Raw genomic sequence first — 23,089 nt, forward strand, 5'->3', positions numbered from 1 at the left:
TAACGGAATCAAAAAATATTTATTGTGCACACAGAGGATTTATTATCCTCTTCTCACAGGATTTTTCCCCACGAACAAAAATATAGCTGGGACTATAAAACAATGGTCCTGAAAGACCTACATTGACTCCTACAATTCCAAGTGTTAGTGCTGACCTTTAAAGCCCTAAACGGCCTCGGCCCAGTATACCTGAAGGAGGGTCTCCACCCCCCATCGGTCCTCCTCCAAGGGCCTTCTGGTGGTTCCCTCACTGCAAGTTAGGATACAGGGAACCAGGCAGAGGGCCTTTTCGGTAGTGGCGCCCGTCCTATGGAACGTCCTCCCTTCAGATTCCAAGGAAATAATAAATTGATGTTTTATTGTGTTTTTAATATTCTGTTGGGAGCCGTCCAGAGTGGCTGGGGAGGCCCAGCCAGATGAGTGGGGTATAAGTAATAAATTATTATTATTATTATTATTATTATTATTACTACTACTACTACTACTACTATAGGATTCTGCGGCAGTAACCAATCAGCTTCTAACATGTTAAGGCATGAGAAATACTATTTTCTTGTTACTTACTTTTGCCTATACAGTCCATCTATCTGTACGTAAGTGTATCTGCAAAAGCCTACAAGCTGTATATGTTTATTGTTTGAACCATTATGGTCATATGAAATATATACATAAATATGGCATTAAAATACAGTATCAGTCTATATTACACACACACACACACACAAATAAGATTTTATGTGTCATTCCCAATTAAATCTTTACAGTCCACCATATTCTCCTCAATGAACATTCTCAATTTTTGGGCAGCAACTGCAAGTCTCACAACTTTGTCACAGATTTCTCAAATGAGACAACAAATATGTGACTTTCAGTTGATCATCCGCATCAGGTATCTTACATAACAAATCAAGGATAAACTTGGTTCAGAATAGAGAGAGCATATTGGTAGAAATCTACCGCTTAGTTACGGCATACACAAAGATGCTGTTTTGCAATAATTTTTTATAACGTCACTCTAAATATTCTGAGCTCATAGTCTGAAGATGAAAGTCAGAAATGCTTACCGAAAAGAACAGATTGGTAAATCATATGAGAAAATTCTCAAGTTCATGTCTTATTTTAAATAAATACCAGTGTGGGGGCAGTGTTCAAAATTAGCCAGACGCCAGACACATTTTGCACCTGGCTACTGGCAACTGATCACTAGACAGATGGATATACATACTCCCAAAACTGTTTTACTGAGCCTGAACCTTTGCAACAGTAAAGTATTTGGTCCTTATGCTGCTTCCTTGCTGTACTGGAAAAGCCCTCGTGCATGGATGAAGGTGAAGAATTGCACATCGTCAAAAGAGTGAGCTACGAACTCCCTACTAGGAAACACTGGTCTGCGAGCGCTCCAACTGAAGAACAGCTTTTACCACTGTAACGGAAGCTCTTTCCACACATCAGCTTTCATAGGGTTAGTCTCCTGAATGTGTTATCATGTGTCGAGAAAGGTGGTTACGGCGGTGGTAGCCCTTTCCACAGTGCAAACATTTATATGGTTTGTCCCCTGTGTGAATTCTCCTATGTGCATGAAGGGTGCTAGGGTCACTGAAGCTCTTTCCACACTCCATGCATTTATAAGGTTTTTCACCTGTATGAGTTCGTCGATGCACATTAAGGGAGGCACTCTGATTGAAGCTCTTTCCACACTCCATGCATTTATATGGTTTGTCCCCTGTGTGAGTTCTTTGATGTTTAGTAAGGGTACTACTGTCAAAGAAACTCTTTCCACATTCCCAGCATTTATAAGGTTTCTCCCCTGTATGAGTTCTTTGATGCAAAGGAAGGTAGCAACTGGATCTGAAGCTCTTTCCACACTCCATGCATTCATAAGGTTTCTCCCCTGTATGAGTTATCTGATGCACATTAAGGTAGCCACTGTTTCTGAATCTCTTTCCACACTCCATGCATTTATATGGTTTTTCCCCTGTGTGAGTTCTTTGATGTTTAATAAGGGCTGAACGACTACAGAATCTCTTTCCGCACACAGTACATTCATGTTTTTTCTCCACCCTGTGAAGTTGATTTTCATCTTCTTGGGAAACACTGTGTTCATCCCCTGGCTTCACTGTTTCTCTCCCCTCTTGTTTGTTGGCTCCATCTTGAACCCCCAACTTCCTTTCCTTCTCTTGCTCCTCAGCTCTTTCTGGCCAGACGTCTGATGGTTCCTCCTCATCCAGGACCCCCCAAACATCTCCTGATGGAATAAAAATTTTAAAATAAAGGTTGATACAGCTGTTTCCTTATCAAAACTCAAGGCCTGGCACTATGTTAAAGGTGTTTTACATAAAAATTAATGGTGTGATACCTGGCTTTAATAAAATATCACCATTTAATCAAGGGTTATTTGTATCAGAAAAGTTCTGGTGAGCAGTCCCTAAGATTAACCAAGCCATAAATAACACAATTTAAACCAGCAAGCAATAACATCAACAGAGCCTGCCTGCCTATGGGCCTGTGTGAAGCGGCTGCCTCAGGTGTCACCCCCAAAGGGGCGTCACTTCTCAGCTTTGCTGCTAGTCTCCCTGGCCTCCAGGGGCGAAGTGGGATGGGCAGCAAAGCTCTGTGAGTCCTCTCCCCTCCAGCCAAGTCCCGAAAAGGATCCTCCCCCAACAAGGGCAAGTCCACAAGAGGGCAGACATTCCACCACTCAGCTTTGTCAGGATCTGAAAAGGCTCTTTGCCAGTGGATGGGGGGGGGGGCTCTGCACTCCTTGCAGGTCTGGTGGGGTGAGGGGGGGACATGCAACAAAAAAACCAATACATCAATAGAAACCAATAACACTAACAAGATACTCAAGTAGTCTACAAATTAGGGTCCCCCACATAGAAGATTTTTAGTATGCTTTTTCTACCATTCTCCACGCTAGATTGCCACAATGCATTATACTTCAGGCTGCTTTAGAAGACCGTTCAGAAACTATAGAGTGCTGACTGGTGCAAGATGCTCTGAGCACATAAAACCTTTTTTGGGTTGCTGTCTTCAATTCAAGGTGCTGATTTTGACCTATGTAACTCAAGGACTGAAGGGACGCAGGTGGCGCTGTGGGTTAAACCACAGAGCCTGGAACTTGCCGATCAGAAGGTTGGCGGTTCAAATCCCTGCGACGGGGTGAGCTCCCGTTGCTCGGTCCCTGCTCCTGCCAACCTAGCAGTTCGAAAGCACGTCAAAGTGCAAGTAGATAAATAGGTACCGCTCTGGCGAGAAGGTAAACGGCATTTCCGTGCACTGCTCTGGTTCGCCAGAAGCGGCTTAGTCATGCTGGCCACATGACCCGGAAGCTGTACGCCGGCTCCCTCAGCCAATAAAGCGAGATGAGCACCGCAACCCCAGAGTCGGTCACGACTGGACCTAATGGTCAGGGGTCCCTTTACCTTTACCTTTAACTCAAGGACTGCTTTTCATGAATCCACCTAGAGCCTGCACTCATCACCTGAGGTCCTTCTCACAGTGCCCTCTCCAACTGAGGTGCAAAGAGAGGCAATACGGAATGCGTCTTTCAGTGCTGGCTCCCTACCTAAAGAATGCTCTTCCACAGGGAGGCAACCCAGAAGCCATCACTGGCTAATTGTAGCAGAGAAACAAGAATATTTATTCTCAGCCAGGCTTCTGGCCTTTAACTTGGGAGAAATACAAACACTGTGACCTCCTTTAGCGGAGCTGAAGGAAGGCACTCCGAGCCACTGAGGAAGCCATACCTATTATAATATTAATGAAGGCGAAAAGGATCCTTACCCTGAGAGGTCACCATCTCACAAACCTCCACCATGACGTCCTTGTACAGAGCTCTCTGCAGGGCCCAGTTGTCGTCAGCGAAATGCAAGGACACCTGTCAAAGCTCACTGATCCCTGGAAGGACAGAACCATTCCCTTCCTTATAGACCCTCCAAGGCAAGGTGTGGAAACCATCTCCCCTCAGCTCCCCCTCCGATGATAGATGGGGCAACTGGAGATTTTACCTTCAGTGTTTGTTTGTTTTTTAATAAGATGTGAAAATCTGGATAACTAAATTTAAGACTGGGGGAAATGAGTGTTTTGTCCCACCCCATACTCCCTCTTCCTCCCCTTCCTCAGGTGTGTAAAGACCAAATATGCTGCCCAGCAGACAAAATGGGAAGTGGAGAGGGATGATTTTTTCAATGATGTCTTTATGCATAAAGGTAAAGGGACCCCTGACCATTAGGTCCAGTCGTGGCCAACTCTGGGGTTGCGGTGCTCATCTCGCTTTACTGGCCGAGGGAGCCTGCGTACAGCTTCCGGGTCATGTGGCCAGCATGACTAAGGCGCTTCTGGCGAACCAGAGCAGCGCATGGAAACGCCGTTTACCTTCTCGCCAGAGCGGTACCTATTTATCTACTTGCACTTTGACGTGCTTTCGAACTGCTAGGTTGGCAGGAGCAGGGACAGAGCAACGGGAGCTCACCCCGTCGCGGGGATTCAAACTGCCGACCTTCCGATCGGCAAGCCGAAGGCTCTGTAGTTTAACCCACAGTGCCACCCACATCCCGAGCTTTATGCATACTGGTTTCTAAACTGTTTTGTGAATTTTAGTTGTGTTCTAGCTACCATTGGATCACTGCGCCACTTGAAGGACCTTTTGGATCAGGTGTTTAGAAATCTTGAAAATAAGATAAAATTTCTACAGCTGCAGATGGCCAGTTATATCCCCAGGGGCCCACCTTTTTAAAGCCCAAAACAATCTTGGCCCAGTATACCTGAAGAAGCATCTCCACCCCCATCGTTCAGCCCGGACACTGAGATCCAGTTCCGAGGGCCTTCTTGGTAGTGGCCCCCACCCTGTGGAAAGCCCTCTCAACAGATGTCAAGGAAATAAACAACTATCTGACTTTTAGAAGACATCTGAAGACAGCCCTGTTGAGGAAAGCTTTTAAGGTTTGATCTTTTATTGTGCTTTTAATTTTCTGTTGGGAGCCACCCAGAGTGGCTGGGGAAACCCAGCTAAATGGGCGGGGTATGAATGAATAAAATAATCATAATTATTCCTCCTGCTCCTCCCTGGCTGGCAGGAGACTCTCCTGACTCCCTGTTTACTCCCTGCCATTCCTCCCCATTCCCTGCCCTGCGGCCTTTGCTGGGCGCTCCTTCTGCTTTCTCTGGACAGAGGAGCGGGAGAAAAGGCTGCAGGATGAGGCCAGAGGCCGGTCAAGGCCAGCGAGGAGCGTCGCTTCGGCCTCCCGCTTCCCCTCCCAGGAGAGGACGACCTTTCCCCGTCGACCCTTAGGTCCCCCCAGGCGGGAAGGGGCTCCCTCCCTCTCGCCCCCCAATTCCGCCCCTGCATCGGCCCACTCCCCCCAGTTACCCGCCTCCAGGAAGGACAGCATCAACTCGGGGAAGCGGAACAGGAAGCGGAAGCGCCTCCTCTCTCCCAGTCTTCCCTTCCGCTCTAGGAATAGAAGCTCTGTCGCCGCTGTTAACCCTTGCGGAGCCGCGGGGTAGGAGCCTCTTGGCTGCTCCGGGCAGAGAGGGAGCCCGGCTGGTCTGCGGCTCTGAAGCAGGAGGGGGAAGCCCTGCAGGATCAGGCCAGCGGCGCCCCCAGGACAGAATCCCTCCTCCGCAGGTGCTCCAAGCAAGATCCGAGTTCAAGAGCAGCTTTAGCCTCACCTTTAGTATTATACTTATTTATATCCCGCCTTTCTCCCAGACCGAGAGCCAAGGCGGCTTACAAAGGGGTTGCCATAGTTATAAATTCTATTTTGTGAAATCAGCTGAGAAGTCCAGCGGCTGTAAAAAGATGTGTGCTTTAAATATTTTCGAATGACAGAATACCTGACAGAATCTTGAGTTTGGATTGGCTATTTCAGATCAAACTGAGTCCTTTCCAAGTGTGCCTCCAAAATGGTGAATGTACACAGGGAAACAAACCCCCACGAGGAACCTTTGTTTCCTGGCTTAGAATAGCACACATGATGTGGAAATTCATGAAGGAGGTCCTGACCGGAGATCAAAATAAAACTAGGTAACGGAATAAAAAAAATATTTATTGTGCACACAGGTAGGGCTCGTGTCACACGATTTCCCCCCCATGCACAAAAATATAGCTGGGACTGGCCACTGAGACCACATAGCACCATTCCTGAAAGACCTACATTGGCCCCCACTACATTTCCAAGCACAATTAAAAGTGTTGGTGCTGACCTTTAAAGCCCTAAATGGTCTCGGCCCACTATACCTGAAGGAGCGTCTCCACCCCCATCGTTCAGCCCAGACACTGAGGGCCTCCTGGCTGTTCCCTCACTGCAAAAAGTGAGGATACAGCGAACCAGGCAGAGGGCCTTCTTGGTAGAATCATAGAGTTGGAAGAGGCCACAAGGGCCATCGAGTCCAACCCCCTGCCAAGCAGGAAACACCATCAGAGCACTCCTGACATATGGTTGTCAAGCCTCTGCTTAAAGACCTCCAAAGAAGGAGACTCCACCACACTCCTTGGCAGCAAATTCCACTGTCAAACAGCTCTTACTGTCAGGAAGTTCTTCCTAATGTTTAGGTGGAATCTTCTTTCTTGTAGCACCTGCCCTGCGGAACACCCTCCCACCAGATGTCAAGGAAATAAACAAATATCTGACTTTCAGAAGACACCTGAAGGCAGCAAAGTTTAAGGAAGTTTTTAACATTTGATGTTTTATTGTGTTTTTAATACTCTGTTGGGAGCCGCCCAGATTGGCTGGGGAGGCCCAGCCAGATGGGAGGTATATAAATTATTATTATTATTATTATTATTATTATTATTATTACACAAGTGTCATAGCTCCTCTGCTGTAAAAGCCTAGAAGCTGTACATGTTTATTGTTGACTGAACCATTATGGTCATATGCAATATATACATAAATACAGTGGTACCTCGGGTTACAGACGCTTCAGGTTACAGACTCCGCTAACCCAGAAATAGTACCTCGGGTTAAGAATTTTGCTTCAGGATGAGAACAGAAATCGCGTAGCAGCGGTGCTCACAACTTTGTCGCAGATTTCTCAAACCAGACAACAAATATGTGACTTTCAGTAATAATCACAATTATTTATTATTTATACCCCACCCATCTGTGTGGGTTTCCCCAGCCACTCGGCGGCTTCCAACAAAATATTAAAATACAACAGTTTGTCAGACATTAAAAGCTTCCCTAAACAGGGCTGCCTTCAGATGTCTTCTATAAGTCTGGTAGTTGTTTTTCTCTTTGACATCTGGTGGGAGGGCATTCCACAGGACAGGTGCCACTACAGTGGTGCCTCGCAAGACGAAATTAATTCGTTCCGCAAGTTTTTTCTTCTTGCGAGTTTTTCGTCTTGCAAAGCACGGTTTCCCATAGGAATGCATTGAAAATTAATCAATGCGTTCCTATGGAGACTGTCCGGGGACAGAGGGGAAGCGCCGCGCGCCTTCGCCTCTGTCCCCGGACCTGTTTAAAGCAAGGGCGGCGGGGAGAAGATCGCTTCCCCCCGTTGCCGCCCCTTGGTTCAAAAGGGGTCCGGGGACAGCGGGGAAGACGCGCTACGCTTCCCCGCTATCCCCGGAGCTTGCGGGGCAAGCTTCGTTTTGCGAAGCAAGCCCATAGGGAAATGCGTCTTGCGAAGCGGCTAAGAAAACGAAAAACTCCTTCGTCTAGCGAGTTTTCCGTCTTCCGAGGTGTTCATCTTGCGGGGTACCACTGTACCGAGAAGGCCCTCTACCTGGTTCCCTGTAATTTGGCTTCTTGCAGCAAGGGAACTGCAAAGGTCCTCAACGCTGGACCTCAGTGTCCAGGCTTAACGATGGGAGTGGAGACACTCCTTCAGGTATACAGGGCTGAGGCCATTTAGGGCTTTAAAGGTCAGCACCAACACTTTGAATTGTGCTCGGAAATGTGCTGGGAGCCAATCTAGGTCTTTCAAGACTGGTGTTATGTGGTCTTGGCAGCCACTCCCAGTCACCGGTCTAGCTGCCGCATTCTGGATTAGCACCTCTGATGAGACAGTCCCCAGGCAAGTAAGGTCTCAGCCTGTGTACCAGATGAAGTTGGTAAACAGCTGCCCTGGACACAAGTGTCATAGCTCCTCTGCTGCAAAAAACTGCAAAATCATTACAGGAGATCATGTGGCCCGTACTGGGCCCCGATGGAGCAGGTGGTTCCGCAAAATTGCGCACCACCTGAAAGTGTCTCCTGCTGCTGTTTTCTGCAGATGCAATAAAGGCGGTGGTCTTCTTCGCCGTCACTATCGCCACTTGGAAGGCTTGACACTGAGCTCTAACCCATGTGCGGTCAGATGCAGAATGAGTCATCCACCACCGGCACTCTAGCCATCTCAGTGATTGTTTCATTGCCCTTAGACCGGTGGAAAACCATGGAGCTGCCCAGGCTCCATGCAATCAGAGAGGGCGCTTCAGAGCCAAACAGTCAATAGCCCTGGTTAACTCCACATTACAGTGGGCCACCAGGGAATCAGCTAAAAGGCCATCAACATGGGATAAAGCATCCCCTACCACTCTCTGGCCCCTTCATGGATCACTGCCTTGCCGTGGCGAAGGGGCTTGAAGAACTCAGAGAAGCTATGAACTACGCCGAGCAGGGCACACAAGATGAACAGGTCATAGTGGAGAGTTTTGACCAAACGTGATCCACCTGGAGGAGGAACCGGCAAGCCACTCCAGTATCCTTGCCAAGAAAACTCCATGGACAAAGACAACAGGCATATAAAAGTTATGACGCTGGAAGATGAGCCCCTCAGGTCGGAAGGCGTCCAACATGCTACTGGGGAAGAGCGGAGGGCAAGTACAAGGAGATCCAGAGCTGATGAAGTGGCTGGGCCAAAGCCGAAAGGATGCTCAGTTGCGGATATGCCTGGAAGCGAAAGGAAAGTCCAATGCTGTAAAGAAAATATTGCATAGGAACCTGGAATGTAAGAATCATGAACCTGGGTAAGTTGGAGGTGGTCAAAAATGAGATGGCAAGAATAAATATTGACATCCTGGGCATCAGTGAACTAAAATGGACGGGAATGGGCGAATTCAGTTCGGATGACCATCACATCTACTACTGTGGGCAAGAAACCCGTAAAAGAAATGGAGTGGCCCTCATAGTCAACAAAAGAGTGGCGAAAGCTGTACTGGGATGCAATCTCAAAAATGATAGAATGATCTCGATACGAATCCAAGGCAGACCTTTTAACATCACAGTAATCCAAGTTTATGCACCAACTACTGGTGCTGAAGAAACTGAAATTGACAAATTCTATGAAGACTTACAACACCTTATAGAAGTGACACCAAAGAAGGATGTTCTTCTCATTATAGGGGATTGGAATGCTAAAGTAGGGAGGCAAGAGATAAAAGGAACAACTGGCAAGTTTGGCCTTGGAGATCAAAACGAAGCAGGGCAAAGGCTAATAAAGTTCTGTCAAGAGAACAAGCTGGTCATCACAAACACTCTTTTCCAACAACACAAGAGACGACTCTACACATGGACATCACCAGATGGGCAGCATCGAAATCAGATTGATTATATTCTCTGCAGCCAAAGATGGAGAAGCTCTATACAGTCAGCAAAAACAAGACCTGGAGCGGACTGTGGCTCAGATCATCAGCTTCTTATAGCAAAATTCAAGCTTAAACTGAAGAAAGTAGGAAAAACGACTGGGCCGGTAAGATACAATCTAAGTCAAATTCCTTATGAATACACAGTGGAAGTGAGGAACAGGTTTAAGGATTTAGATTTGGTGGACAGAGTGCCTGAAGAACTATGGATGGAGGCTTGTAACATTGTACAGGAGGCAGCAACGAAAATCATCCCAATGAAAAGGAAATGCAAGAAAGCAAAGTGGCTGTCCAATGAGGCCTTACAAATAGCGGGGGAGAGAAGGCAAGAAAAATGCGAGGGATAGTGAAAGATACTGGAAATTGAATGCAGATTTCCAAAGAATAGCAAGGAGAGATAAGAAGGCCTTCTTAAACGAGCAATGCAAAGAAATAGAGGAAAACAACAGAATGGGAAGAACCAGAGATCTGTTCAAGAAAATTGGAGATATGAAAGGAACATTTCGTACAAAGATTACCATAATAAAGGACAAAAGTGGTAAGGACCTAACAGAAGCAGAAGACATCAAGAAGAGGTGGCAAGAATACACAGAGGAATTATACCAGAAAGATACGGATGTCTCGTACATCCCAGGTAATGTGGTTGCTGACCTTGAGCCAGACATCCTGGAAAGTGAAGTCAAATGGGCCTTAGAAAGCACTGTAAATAACAAGGCCAGTGGAAGTGATGGTATTCCAACTGAACTATTTAAAATTTTAAAAGATGATGCTGTTAAGGTGCTACACTCAATATGCCAGCAAATTTGGAAAACTCAGCAGTGGCCAGAAGATTGGAGAAGATCAGTCTACATCCCAATCCCAAAGAAGGGCAGTGCCAAAGAATGCTCCAACTACCGCACAATTGCACTCATTTCACACGCTAGCAAGGTTATGCTTAAAATTCTACAAGGAAGGCTCAAGCAGTATGTGGATTGAGAACTCCCAGAAGTGCAAGCTGGATTTAGAAGAGGCAGAGGAACCAGAGACCAAATTGCAAACATGCGTTGGATTATGGAGAAAGCTAGAGAGTTCCAGAAAGACATCTACTTCTGCTTCATTGACTATGCAAAAGCCTTTGACTGTGTCGACCACAGCAAACTATGGCAAGTTCTTAAAGAAATGGGAGTGCCTGATCACCTCATCTGTCTCCTGAGAAATCTCTATGTGGGACAAGAAGCTACAGTTAGAACTGGATATGGAACAACTGATTGGTTCAAAATTGGGAAAGGAGTACGACAAGGCTGTATTTTGTCTCCCTGCTTATTTAATTTATATGCAGAATACATCATGCGAAAGGCTGGGCTGGATGAATCCCAAGCTGGAATTACGATTGCTGGAAGAAATATCAACAACCTCAGATATGCAGATGACACAACCTTGATGGCAGAAAGTGAGGAGGAATTAAAGAACCTTTTAATGAGGGTGAAAGAGGAGAGCGCAAAATATGGTCTGAAGCTCAACATCAAAAAAACGAAGATCATGGCCACTGGTCCCATCACCTCCTGGCAAATAGAAGGGGAAGAAATGGAGGCAGTGAGAGATTTTACTTTCTTGGGCTCCATGATCACTGCAGATGGTGACAGCAGCCACGAAATTAAAAGACGCCTGCTTCTTGGGAGAAGGGCAATGACAGGCCTAGACAGCATCTTGAGAAGTAGAGACGTCACCTTGCCAACAAAGGTCCGTATAGTTAAAGCCATGGTTTTCCCAGTAGTGATGTATGGAAGTGAGAGCTGGACCATAAAGAAGGCTGATCGCCGAAGAATTGATGCTTTTGAATTATGGTGCTGGAGAAGACTCTTGAGAGTCCCATGGACTGCTGGAAGATCAAACGCATTCATTCTTAAGGAAATCACCCCTGAGTGCTCACTGGAAGGACAGATCGTGAAGCTGAGGCTCCAGTACTTCGGCCACCTCATGAGAAGAGAAGACTCCTTGGAAGACACTGATGCTGGGAAAGATTGAGGGCCCAAGGAGAAGGGGACGACAGAGGACGAGATGGTTGGATAGTGTTTTCGAGGTTACCAGCACGAGTTTGACCAAACTGCGGGAGGTAGTGGAGGACAGAGGTGCCTGGCGTGCTCTGGTCCATGGGGTCACGAAGAGTCGGACACGACTAAACGACTAAACAACAGCACCACTCTCTGGAAACCATTTAGATTCATTAAGTGGCGGGGGCGGACCATCCGAATCGGTCCCACCCCCTGCAGAGGGGAAGGGTCACGGAGAAGTCCAGTTGCACTAGGAAGTGATCTGACTATGGCACTTCCTTTGTTTCGCTTTTATTAGTGTCAGATCACCAACATCCATAGAGGTCAAAGGCTATGAGCTGGGCCAGGCTTATTCAGGGGCAGTGCTATGGAGGCCATAGTTTCCACGAAGTCCCAAGAGGTCCCTTGCAAGGTTGTGTTGGCGTGGATGTTAAAATCCCCTAGGACAACCAAACTAGGTGTCTCCAAGAGAACATCCACCACAAACTGAAGCAGCTCGGGCAGGGAATCCTTGGTGCAGTGGGAAGGTCAGTACACCAAAAGGAATCCTGTACTGCCCCTATTGCCCAGCTTCTAGGACATGCACTCAGAGAACTGGGTCTTCCCAATAGGATGCCTGGTGCAGACTAATGGCTTCCTAAAAATCACTGCAACGCCCCCTCCCCACCCACATGACCTGGGTTGCTGTGCATATATGAGTTTGTCGATGCACATTAAGGGAGGCAGTCTGAATGAAGCTCTTTCCACACTCCAGGCATTTATATGGTTTTTCCCGTGTGAGTTCTTTGATGTTTAGTAAGGTAGCCACTGGATCTGAAGCTCTTTCCACACTCCATGCATTCATAAGTTTTCTCCCCTGTATGAGTTATTTTATGCACATTAAGGGAGGAACTCCGACTGAAGCTCTTTCCACACTCCAGGCATTTATATGGTTTTTCCCCTGTATGAGTTTTTTGATGTCTAATAAGGATGCTTCTGGCACTGAAGCTCTTTCCACACTCCATGCATTTATATGGATTTATATGGTTTTCCTGTGTGTGAATTATATGATGCATTTTAACAGACTTGCTGCAACTGAAGCTCTTTCCACACTCCATGCATTTATAAGGTTTTTCACCTGTATGAGATCTTCGATGCACATTAAGGGAGGCACTCTGATTGAAGCTCTTTCCACACTCCATGCATTTATATGGTTTTTCCCCTGTGTGAGTTCTTTGATGTTTAGTAAGGGTACTACTGTCAAAGAAACTCTTTCCACATTCCCAGCATTTATAAGGTTTCTCCCCTGTATGAGTTCTTTGATGCACATTAAGGTAGCAACTGGATCTGAAGCTCTTTCCACACTCCATGCATTCATAAGGTTTCTCCCCTGTATGAGTTATCTGATGCACATTAAGGTAGCCACTGTTTCTGAATCTCTTTCCACACTCCATGCATTTATATGGTTTTTCCCCTGTGTGAGTTCTTTGATGTTTAGTAAGGGCTGAACGACTACAGAATCTCTTTCCGCACACAGTACATTCATGTTTTTTCTCCACCCTGTGAAGTTGATTTTCATCTTCTTGGGAAACACTGTGTTCATCCCCTGGCTTCACTGTTTCTCTCCCCTCTTGTTTGTTGGCTCCATCTTGAACCCCCAACTTCCTTTCCTTCTCTTGCTCCTCAGCTCTTTCTGGCCAGACGTCTGATGGTTCCTCCTCATCCAGGACCCCCCAAACATCTCCTGATGGAATAAAAATTTTAAAATAAAGGTTGATACAGCTGTTTCCTTATCAAAACTCAAGGCCTGGCACTATGTTAAAGGTGTTTTACATAAAAATTAATGGTGTGATACCTGGCTTTAATAAAATATCACCATTTAATCAAGGGTTATTTGTATCAGAAATGTTCTGGTGAGCAGTCCCTAAGATTAACCAAGCCATAAATAACACAATTTAAACCAGCAGGCAATAACATCAACAGAGCCTGCCTGCCTATGGGCCTGTGTGAGGCGGCTGCCTCAGGTGTCACCCCCAAAGGGGCGTCACTTCTCAGCTTTGCTGCTAGTCTCCCCGGCCTCCAGGGGCGAAGTGGGATGGGCAGCAAAGCTCTGTGAGTCCTCTCCCCTCCAGCCAAGTCCCGAAAAGGATCCTCCCCCAACAAGGGCAAGTCCACAAGAGGGCAGACATTCCACCACTCAGCTTTGTCAGGATCTGAAAAGGCTCTTTGCCAGTGGATGGGGGGGGGGCTCTGCACTCCTTGCAGGTCTGGTGGGGTGAGGGGGGGACATGCAACAAAAAAACCAATACATCAATAGAAACCAATAACACTAACAAGATACTCAAGTAGTCTACAAATTAGGGTCCCCCACATAGAAGATTTTTAGTATGCTTTTTCTACCATTCTCCACGCTAGATTGCCACAATGCATTATACTTCAGGCTGCTTTAGAAGACCGTTCAGAAACTATAGAGTGCTGACTGGTGCAAGATGCTCTGAGCACATAAAACCTTTTTTGGGTTGCTGTCTTCAATTCAAGGTGCTGATTTTGACCTACGTAACTCAAGGACTGAAGGGACGCAGGTGGCGCTGTGGGTTAAACCACAGAGCCTGGAACTTGCCGATCAGAAGGTTGGCGGTTCGAATCCCTGCGACGGGGTGAGCTCCCGTTGCTCGGTCCCAGCTCCTGCCAACCTAGCAGTTCGAAAGCATGTCAACAGTGCAAGTAGATAAATAAGTACCGCTCCGGCGGGAAGGTAAACGGCATTTCCGTGCACTGCTCTGGTTCGCCAGAAGCGGCTTAGTCATGCTGGCCACATGACCCGGAAGCTGTATGCCGGCTCCCTCAGCCAATAAAGCGAGATTAGCGCCGCAACCCCAGAGTCGGTCACGACTGGACCTAATGGTCAGGGGTCCCTTTACCTTTACCTTTAACTCAAGGACTGCTTTTCATGAATCCACCTAGAGCCTGCACTCATCATCTGAGGTCCTTCTCACAGTGCCCTCTCCAACTGAGGTGCAAAGAGAGGCAATACGGAATGCGTCTTTCAGTGCTGGCTCCCTACCTAAAGAATGCTCTTCCACAGGGAGGCAACCCAGAAGCCATCACTGGCTAATTGTAGCAGAGAAGCAAGAATATTTATTCTCAGCCAGGCTTCTGGCCTTTAACTTGGGAGAAAAACAAACACTGTGACCTCCTTTAGCGGAGCTGAAGGAAGGCACTCCGAGCCACTGAGGAAGCCATACCTATTATAACTATTAATGAAGGCGAAAAGGATCCTTACCCTGAGAGGTCACCATCTCACGAACCTCCACCATGACGTCCTTGTACAGAGCTCTCTGCAGGGCCCAGTTGTCGTCAGCGAAATGCAAGGACACCTGTCAAAGCTCACTGATCCCTGGAAGGACAGAACCATTCCCTTCCTTATAGACCCTCCAAGGCAAGGTGTGGAAACCATCTCCCCTCAGCTCCCCCTCCGATGATAGATGGGGCAACTGGAGATTTTACCTTCAGTGTTTGTTTGTTTTTTAATAAGATGTGAAAATCTGGATAACTAAATTTAAGACTGGGGGAAATGAGTGTTTTGTCCCACCCCATACTCCCTCTTCCTCCCCTTCCTCCCGCTTCCCCTCCCAGGAGAAGACGACCTTTCCCCGTCGACCCTTAGGTCCCCCCAGGCGGGAAGGGGCTCCCTCCCTCTCGCCCCCCAATTCCGCCCCTGCATCGGCCCACTCCCCCCAGTTACCCGCCTCCAGGAAGGACAGCATCAACCCGGGGAAGCGGAACAGGAAGCGGAAGCGCCTCCTCTCTTCCAGTCTTCCCTTCCGCTCTAGGAACAGAAGCTCTGTCGCCGCTGTTAACCCTTGCGGAGCCGCGGGGTAGGAGCCTCTTGGCTGCTCCGGGCAGAGAGGGAGCCCGGCTGGTCTCCGGCTCTGAAGCAGGAGGGGGAAGCCCTGCAGGATCAGGCCAGCGGCGCCCCCAGGACAGAATCCCTCCTCCGCAGGTGCTCCAAGCAAGATCCGAGTTCAAGAGCAGCTTTAGCCTCACCTTTAGTATTATACTTATTTATATCCCGCCTTTTTCCCAGACCGAGAGCCAAGGCGGCTTACAAAGGGGTTGCCATAGTTATAAATTCTAAAAGGCAGGCAGCATTAAGAGAGAAGGAATTGCAAATGTTTCAAAGATCCTGGTTGAAATCAGAATTAGAAAAAAATTAAAGATGCACATCTTTTGTGAAATCAGCTGAGAAGAGAGGTCCAGCGGCTGTAAAAAGATGAGTGCTTTAAATATTTTCGAATGACAGAATACCTGACAGAATCTTGAGTTTGGATTGGCTATTTCAGATCAAACTGAGTCCTTTCCAAGTGTGCCTCTAAAATGGTGCATGTACACAGGGAAACAAACCCCCACGAGGGACCTTTGTTTCCTGCCTTAGAATAGCACACATGATGTGGAAATTCATGAAGGAGGTCCTGACCGGAGATCAAAATAAAACTAGGTAACGGAATAAAAAAAATATTTATTGTGCACACAGGTAGGGCTCGTGTCACATGATTTTTTCCCCACGAACCAAAATATAGTTGGGACTGGCCACTGAGACCACATAACACCTGTCCTGAAAGACCTAGATTGGCTCCCACTACGTTTCCAAGCACAATTCAAAGTGTTGGTGCTGACCTTTAAAGCCCTAAATGGCCTCAGCCCAGTATACCTGAAGGAGCGTCTCCACCCCCATTGTTCAGCCCAGACACTGAGGTCCAGCGCTGAGGGCCTTCTGGCAGTTCCCTCGCTGCAAAAAGTGAGGCTACAGGGAACCAGGCAGAGGGTCTTCTTGGTAGTAGCACCCGCCCTGTGGAACGGCCTCTCATAAGATGTCAAGTAAATAAACAACTATCTGACTTTTAGAAGACAGCTGAAGGCAGCCAAGTTTAAGGAAGTTTTTAACATTTGATGTTTTATCGTGTTTTTAATATTCTGTTGGGAGCCGCCCAGAGTGGCTGGGGAGCCCCCCAGATGGGCGGTGTATAAATTATTATTATTGCTACACAAATGTCATAGCTCCTCTGCTGTTTGGGGGTACACAGCCAAATGCAGCATTTTGTGGCAGTAAACAATCAGCTTCTAACATGTTAAGGCATGAGAAATACTATTTTCTTGTTACTGACTTTTGCCTATACAGTGCATCTATCTGAACATAACTGTATCTGCAAAAGCCTACAAGCTGTACATGTTTATTGTTGACTGAACCATTATGGCCATATGCAATATATACATAAATACAGTGGTACCTCGGGTTACAGATGCTACAGGTTACAGACTCCACTAACCCAGAAATAGTACCTTGGGTTAAGAACTTTGCTTCAGGATGAGAACAGAAATTGCGGTGCGGCGGCAGCGGGAGGCCCCATTAGCTAAAGTGGTGCTTCAGGTTAAGAACAGTTTCAGGTTAAGAACAGACCCCAAGAACGAATTAAGTTTTTAACCCGAGGTACCACTGTACAGCTTTAAAATACAGTATCAGCATATATTACTTACACACACACACACACACAGACACAAATAAGTTTTTAGATTTCATTCCCAATTAAATATTTACAGTCCACCATGTTTTCCTCAATGAACTTTCTCAGTCTGGGGGCAGCAACTCACAACTTTGTCACAGATTTCTCAAACCAGACAACAAATATGTGACTTTCAGTAATAATAATAATAATTTATTATTTATACCCCACCCATCTGTGTGGGTTTTCTCAGCCACTCAGGGCGGCTTCCAACAAAATATTAAAATACAATAGTCCATCAAACATTAAAAGCTTCCCTAAACAGGGCTGCCTTCAGATGTCTTCTATAAGTCTGGTAATAATAATAATAATAATAATTTATTATTTGTACCCCACCCTTCTGGCTGGGTTTCCCCAGCCACTCTGGGCGGCTTCCATAGAAACCAAAAAACACTAAAATATCATACATTAAAAACTTCCCTGAACAGGGCTGCCTTAAGATGTCTTCTGAATGTCAGGTAGTTGTTTATCGTTTTGACATCTGATGGGAGGGCGTTCCACAGGGCGGGCGCCACTACCAAAAAGGCCCTCTGCCTGGTTCCCTGTAGCTTTGCTTCTCGCAATGAGGGAACCGCCAGAAGGCCCTCGGCGCTGGACCTCAGCATCTGGGCAGAACGATGGGGGTGGAGACGCTCCTTCAGGTATACTGGGCCGAGGCCGTTTAGGGCTTTAAAGGTCAACACCAACACTTTGAATTGTGCTCGGAAACGTACTGGGAGCCAATGTAGGTCTTTCAGGACCGGTGTTATGTGGTCTCGGCAGCCGCCCCCAGTCACCAGTCTAGCTGCCGCATTCTGGATTAGCTGTAGTTTCCGAGTCACCTTCAAAGGTAGCCCCACGTAGAGCGCATTGCAGTAGTCCAAGCGGGAGATAACTAGAGCATGCACCACTCTGGCGAGACAGTCCGCGGGCAGGTAGGGTCTCAGCCTGCGTACCAGGTGGAGTTGGTAGACAGCTGCCCTGGATACAGAATTGACCTGCGCCTCCATGGACAGCTGTGAGTCCAAAATGGCTCCCAGGCTACGCACCTGGTCCTTCAGGGGCACAGTTACCCTATTCAGGACCAGGGAGTCCTCCACACCAGCCCGCCCCCTGTCTCCCAAAAACAGTACTTCTATCTTGTCAGGATTCAACTTCAATCCATTAGCCGCCATCCATCCTCCAAACGCCTCCAGGCACTCACACAGGACCTTCACCGCCTTCACTGGTTCTGATTTGAAAGAGAGGTAGAGCTGGGTATCATCTGCATATTGATGGACACCCAGTCCAAACCCCCTGATGATCTCTCCCAGCGGCTTCATATAGATGTTAAAAAGCATGGGGGAGAGGACAGAACCCTGAGGCACCCCACAAGTGAGGGCCCAAGGGTCTGAACACTCATCCCCCACCACCACTTTCTGAACACGGGAGGAAGGAGCGAAACCACTGTATAACAGTGCCCCCAGCTCCCAACCCCTCTAGACGGTCCAGAAGGATGTTATGGTCGATTGTATCAAAGGCCGCTGAGAGATCCAGCAGAACCAGGAAACAACTCTCACCTTTGTCCCTAGCTCGCCGGAGATCATCAACCAGTGCGACCAAGGCAGTTTCAGTCCCATGATGAGGCCTGAAACCTGATTGGAAGGGATCCAAATGGTCCGCATCCTCCAGGCGTGCCTGGAGTTGTTCAGCAACCACACGCTCAATCACCTTGCCCAAGAATGGAAGATTTGAGACTGGGCGATAGTTGGCCATACTGGCCGGGTCTAAAGATGTTTTTTTAAGAAGCGGTTTAATGACTGCCTCTTTCAGCGGATCTGGGAATGTTCCCTCACTGAGGGAAGCATTCACCACCCCACAGAGCCCATCGCCCAGCCTTTCCCGGCTTGCTTTTATTAGCCAGGATGGGCAAGGATCAAGGAGACAGGTGGTTGGTTTCACGCGTCCAAGCAGCCTGTCCACATCCTCGGGGGTAACGGATTGAAATTGATTCCATGCAACTTGACCAGACAGGGCTCTAGCACTCTCCCGCCCCAGCCCTGCTCCCACGGTGGTGTCTAGCTCCTTCCGAATATGAGTGATTTTATCTGCAAAAAACTTTGCAAAATCGTTGCAGGAGATCTTGGGGTCTTTACAAGGCCCCGGTGGTAAAGGTGGTTCCGTTAAATTGCGGACCACCTGAAAGAGTCTCCTGCTACTATTTTCTGCAGATGCAATAGAGGCGGTGAAGAAAGTCTTCTTCGCCGTCGCTATTGCCACTTGGTAGGCTCGACGTTGAGCTCTAACCTGTGTCCGGTCAGATTCGGAGTGAGTTTTCTGCCACCGACGCTCTAGCCGTCTCAGTGATTGTTTCATCGCCCTCAGCTCCGAAGAAAACCACGGGGCTGTCCGGGCTCCATGCAATCGGAGAGGGCACTTCGGAGCCAGACAGTCAATAGCCCTGGTTAACTCCGCATTCCAGCGGGCCACCAGGAAATCAGCTGAAAGGCCATCAACATGGGATAAAGCATCCCCTACCACTCTCTGGCCCCTTCATGGATCACTGCCTTGCCGTGGCGAAGGGGCTTGAAGAACTCAGAGAAGCTATGAACTACGCCGAGCAGGGCACACAAGATGAACAGGTCATAGTGGAGAGTTTTGACCAAACGTGATCCACCTGGAGGAGGAACCGGCAAGCCACTCAAGTATCCTTGCCAAGAAAACTCCATGGACAAAGTCAACAGGCATATAAAAGTTATGATGCTGGAAGATGAGCCCCTCAGGTCGGAAGGCGTCCAACATGCTACTGGGGAAGAGTGGAGTAGATCCAGAGCTGATGAAGCGGCTGGCCCAAAGCCGAAAGGATGCTCAGTTGCGGATATGCCTGGAAGCGAAAGGAAAGTCCAATGCTGTAAAGAAAATATTGCATAGGAACCTGGAATGTAAGAATCATGAACCTGGGTAAGTTGGAGGTGGTCAAAAATGAGATGGCAAGAATAAATATTGACATCCTGGGCATCAGTGAACTAAAATGGACGGGAATGGGCGCATTCAGTTCGGATGACCATCACATCTACTACTGTGGGCAAGAAACCCGTAAAAGAAATGGAGTGGCCCTCATAGTCAACAAAAGAGTGGCGAAAGCTGTACTGGGATGCAATCTCAAAAATGATAGAATGATCTCGATACGAATCCAAGGCAGACCTTTTAACATCACAGTAATCCAAGTTTATGCACCAACTACTGGTGCTGAAGAAACTGAAATTGACAAATTCTATGAAGACTTACAACACCTTATAGAAGTGACACCAAAGAAGGATGTTCTTCTCATTATAGGGGATTGGAATGCTAAAGTAGGGAGGCAAGAGATAAAAGGAACAACTGGCAAGTTTGGCCTTGGAGATCAAAACGAAGCAGGGCAAAGGCTAATAGAGTTCTGCCAAGAGAACAAGATGGTCATCACAAACACTCTTTTCCAACAACACAAGAGACGACTCTACACATGGACATCACCAGATGGGCAGCATCGAAATCAGATTGATTATATTCTCTGCAGCCAAAGATGGAGAAGCTCTATACAGTCAGCAAAAACAAGACCTGGAGCTGACTGTGGCTCAGATCATCAGCTTCTTATAGCAAAATTCAAGCTTAAACTGAAGAAAGTAGGAAAAACGACGGGGCCGGTAAGATACAATCTAAGTCAAATTCCTTATGAACACACAGTGGAAGTGAGGAACAGGTTTAAGGATTTAGATTTGGTGGACAGAGTGCCTGAAGAACTATGGATGGAGGCTCGTAACATTGTACAGGAGGCAGCAACGAAAATCATCCCAATGAAAAGGAAATGCAAGAAAGCAAAGTGGCTGTCCAATGAGGCCTTACAGATAGCGGGGGAGAGAAGGCAAGCAAAATGAGAGGGAGATAGTGAAAGATACAGGAAATTGAATGCAGATTTCCAAAAAATAGCAAGGAGACACAAGAAGGCCTTCTTAAACGAGCAATGCAAACAAATAGAGGAAAACAACAGAATGGGAAGAACCAGAGATCTGTTCAAGAAAATTGGAGATATGAAAGGAACATTTCGTACAAAGATTACCATAATAAAGGACCAAAGTGGTAAGGACCTAACAGAAGCAGAAGACATCAAGAAGAGGTGGCAAGAATACACAGAGGAATTATACCAGAAAGATATGGATGTCTCGTACATCCCAGGTAATGTGGTTGCTGACCTTGAGCCAGACATCCTGGAAAGTGAAGTCAAATGGGCCTTAGAAAGCACTGCAAATAACAAGGCCAGTGGAAGTGATGGTATTCCAACTGAACTATTTAAAATTTTAAAAGATGATGCCGTTAAGATGCTACACTCAATATGCCAGCAAATTTGGAAAACTCAGCAGTGGCCAGAAGATTGGAGAAGATCAGTCTACATCCCAATCCCAAAGAAGGGCACTGCCAAAGAATGCTCCAACTACCGCACAATTGCACTCATTTCACACGCTAGCAAGGTTATGCTTAAAATTCTACAAGGAAGGCTCAAGCAGTATGTGGATCGAGAACTCCCAGAAGTGCAAGCTGGATTTAGAAGAGGCAGAGGAACCAGAGACCAAATTGCAAACATGCGCTGGATTATGGAGAAAGCTAGAGAGTTCCAGAAAGACATCTACTTCTGCTTCATTGACTATGCAAAAGCCTTTGACTGTGTCGACCACAGCAAACTATGGCAAGTTCTTAAAGAAATGGGAGTGCCTGATCACCTCATCTGTCTCCTGAGAAATCTCTATGTGGGACAAGAAGCTACAGTTAGAACTGGATATGGAACAACTGATTGGTTCAAAATTGGGAAAGGCAGTGAGAGATTTTACTTTCTTGGGCTCCATGATCAATGCAGATGTTGACAGCAGCCACGAAATTAAAAGACGCCTGCTTCTTGGGAGAAGGGCAATGACAGGCCTAGACAGCATCTTGAGAAGTAGAGACGTCACCTTGCCTACAAAGGTCCGTATAGTTAAAGCCATGGTTTTCCCAGTAGTGATGTATGGAAGTGAGAGCTGGACCATAAAGAAGGCTGATCGCCGAAGAATTGATGCTTTTGAATTATGGTGCTGGAGAAGACTCTTGAGAGTCCCATGGACTGCAAGAAGATCAAACGCATCCATTCTTAAGGAAATCAGCCCTGAGTGCTCACTGGAAGGACAGATCGTGAAGCTGAGGCTCCAGTACTTTGGCCACCTCATGAGAAGAGAAGACTCCTTGGAAGACACTGATGCTGGGAAAGATGGAGGGCACAAGGAGAAGGGGACGACAGAGGACGAGATGGTTGGATAGTATTTTCGAGGTTACCAGCATGAGTTTGACCAAACTGCGGGAGGTAGTGGAGGACAGAGGTGCCTGGCGTGCTCTGGTCCATGGGGTCACGAAGAGTCGGACACGACTAAACGACTAAACAACAGCACCACTCTCTGGAAACCATTTAGATTCATTAAGTGGCGGGGACGGACCATCCGAATCGGTCCCACCCCCTGCAGAGGGGAAGGGTCACGGAGAAGTCCAGTTGCACTAGGAAGTGATCTGACTATGGCACTTCGTTTGTTTCGCTTTTATTAGTGTCAGATCACTAACATCCATAGAGGTCAAAGGCTATGAGCTGGGCCAGGCTTATTCAGGGGCAGTGCTATGGAGGCCACAGTTTCCACGAAGTCCCGAGAGGTCCCTTGCAAGGTTGTGTTGGCGTGGATGTTAAAATCCCCTAGGACAACCAAACTAGGTGTCTCCAAGAGAACATCCACCACAAACTGAAGCAGCTCGGGCAGGGAATCCTTGGTGCAGTGGGTAGGTCAGTACACCAAAAGGAATCCTGTACTGCCCCTATTGCCCAGCTTCTAGGACATGCACTCAGAGAACTGGGTCTTCCCAATAGGATGCCTGGTACAGACTAATGGCTTCCTAAAAATCACTGCAACGCCCCCTCCCCACCCACATGACCTGGGTTG

At 47.3% G+C, this 23,089-nt stretch overlaps 1 long non-coding RNA gene and 1 pseudogene across 1 annotated transcript; both read right to left on the reverse strand.

The window, feature by feature from the left end:
• On the reverse strand, positions 1 to 16,261 carry LOC128408798 (zinc finger protein 721-like; annotated as a pseudogene).
• LOC128409313 (uncharacterized) lies at positions 2,510 to 4,822 on the reverse strand. Its single transcript, XR_008329214.1, has 3 exons — positions 4,764 to 4,822; positions 3,784 to 3,897; positions 2,510 to 3,511 (listed from the first exon to the last, which is right to left on the reverse strand). It is a non-coding gene; the product is annotated as an uncharacterized LOC128409313 (long non-coding RNA).
• Positions 16,262 to 23,089: the final 6,828 nt, after the last annotated feature.

Source organism: Podarcis raffonei, chromosome 2, assembly GCF_027172205.1.
Source record: "Podarcis raffonei isolate rPodRaf1 chromosome 2, rPodRaf1.pri, whole genome shotgun sequence".
Classification (NCBI taxonomy): domain Eukaryota; kingdom Metazoa; phylum Chordata; class Lepidosauria; order Squamata; family Lacertidae; genus Podarcis; species Podarcis raffonei.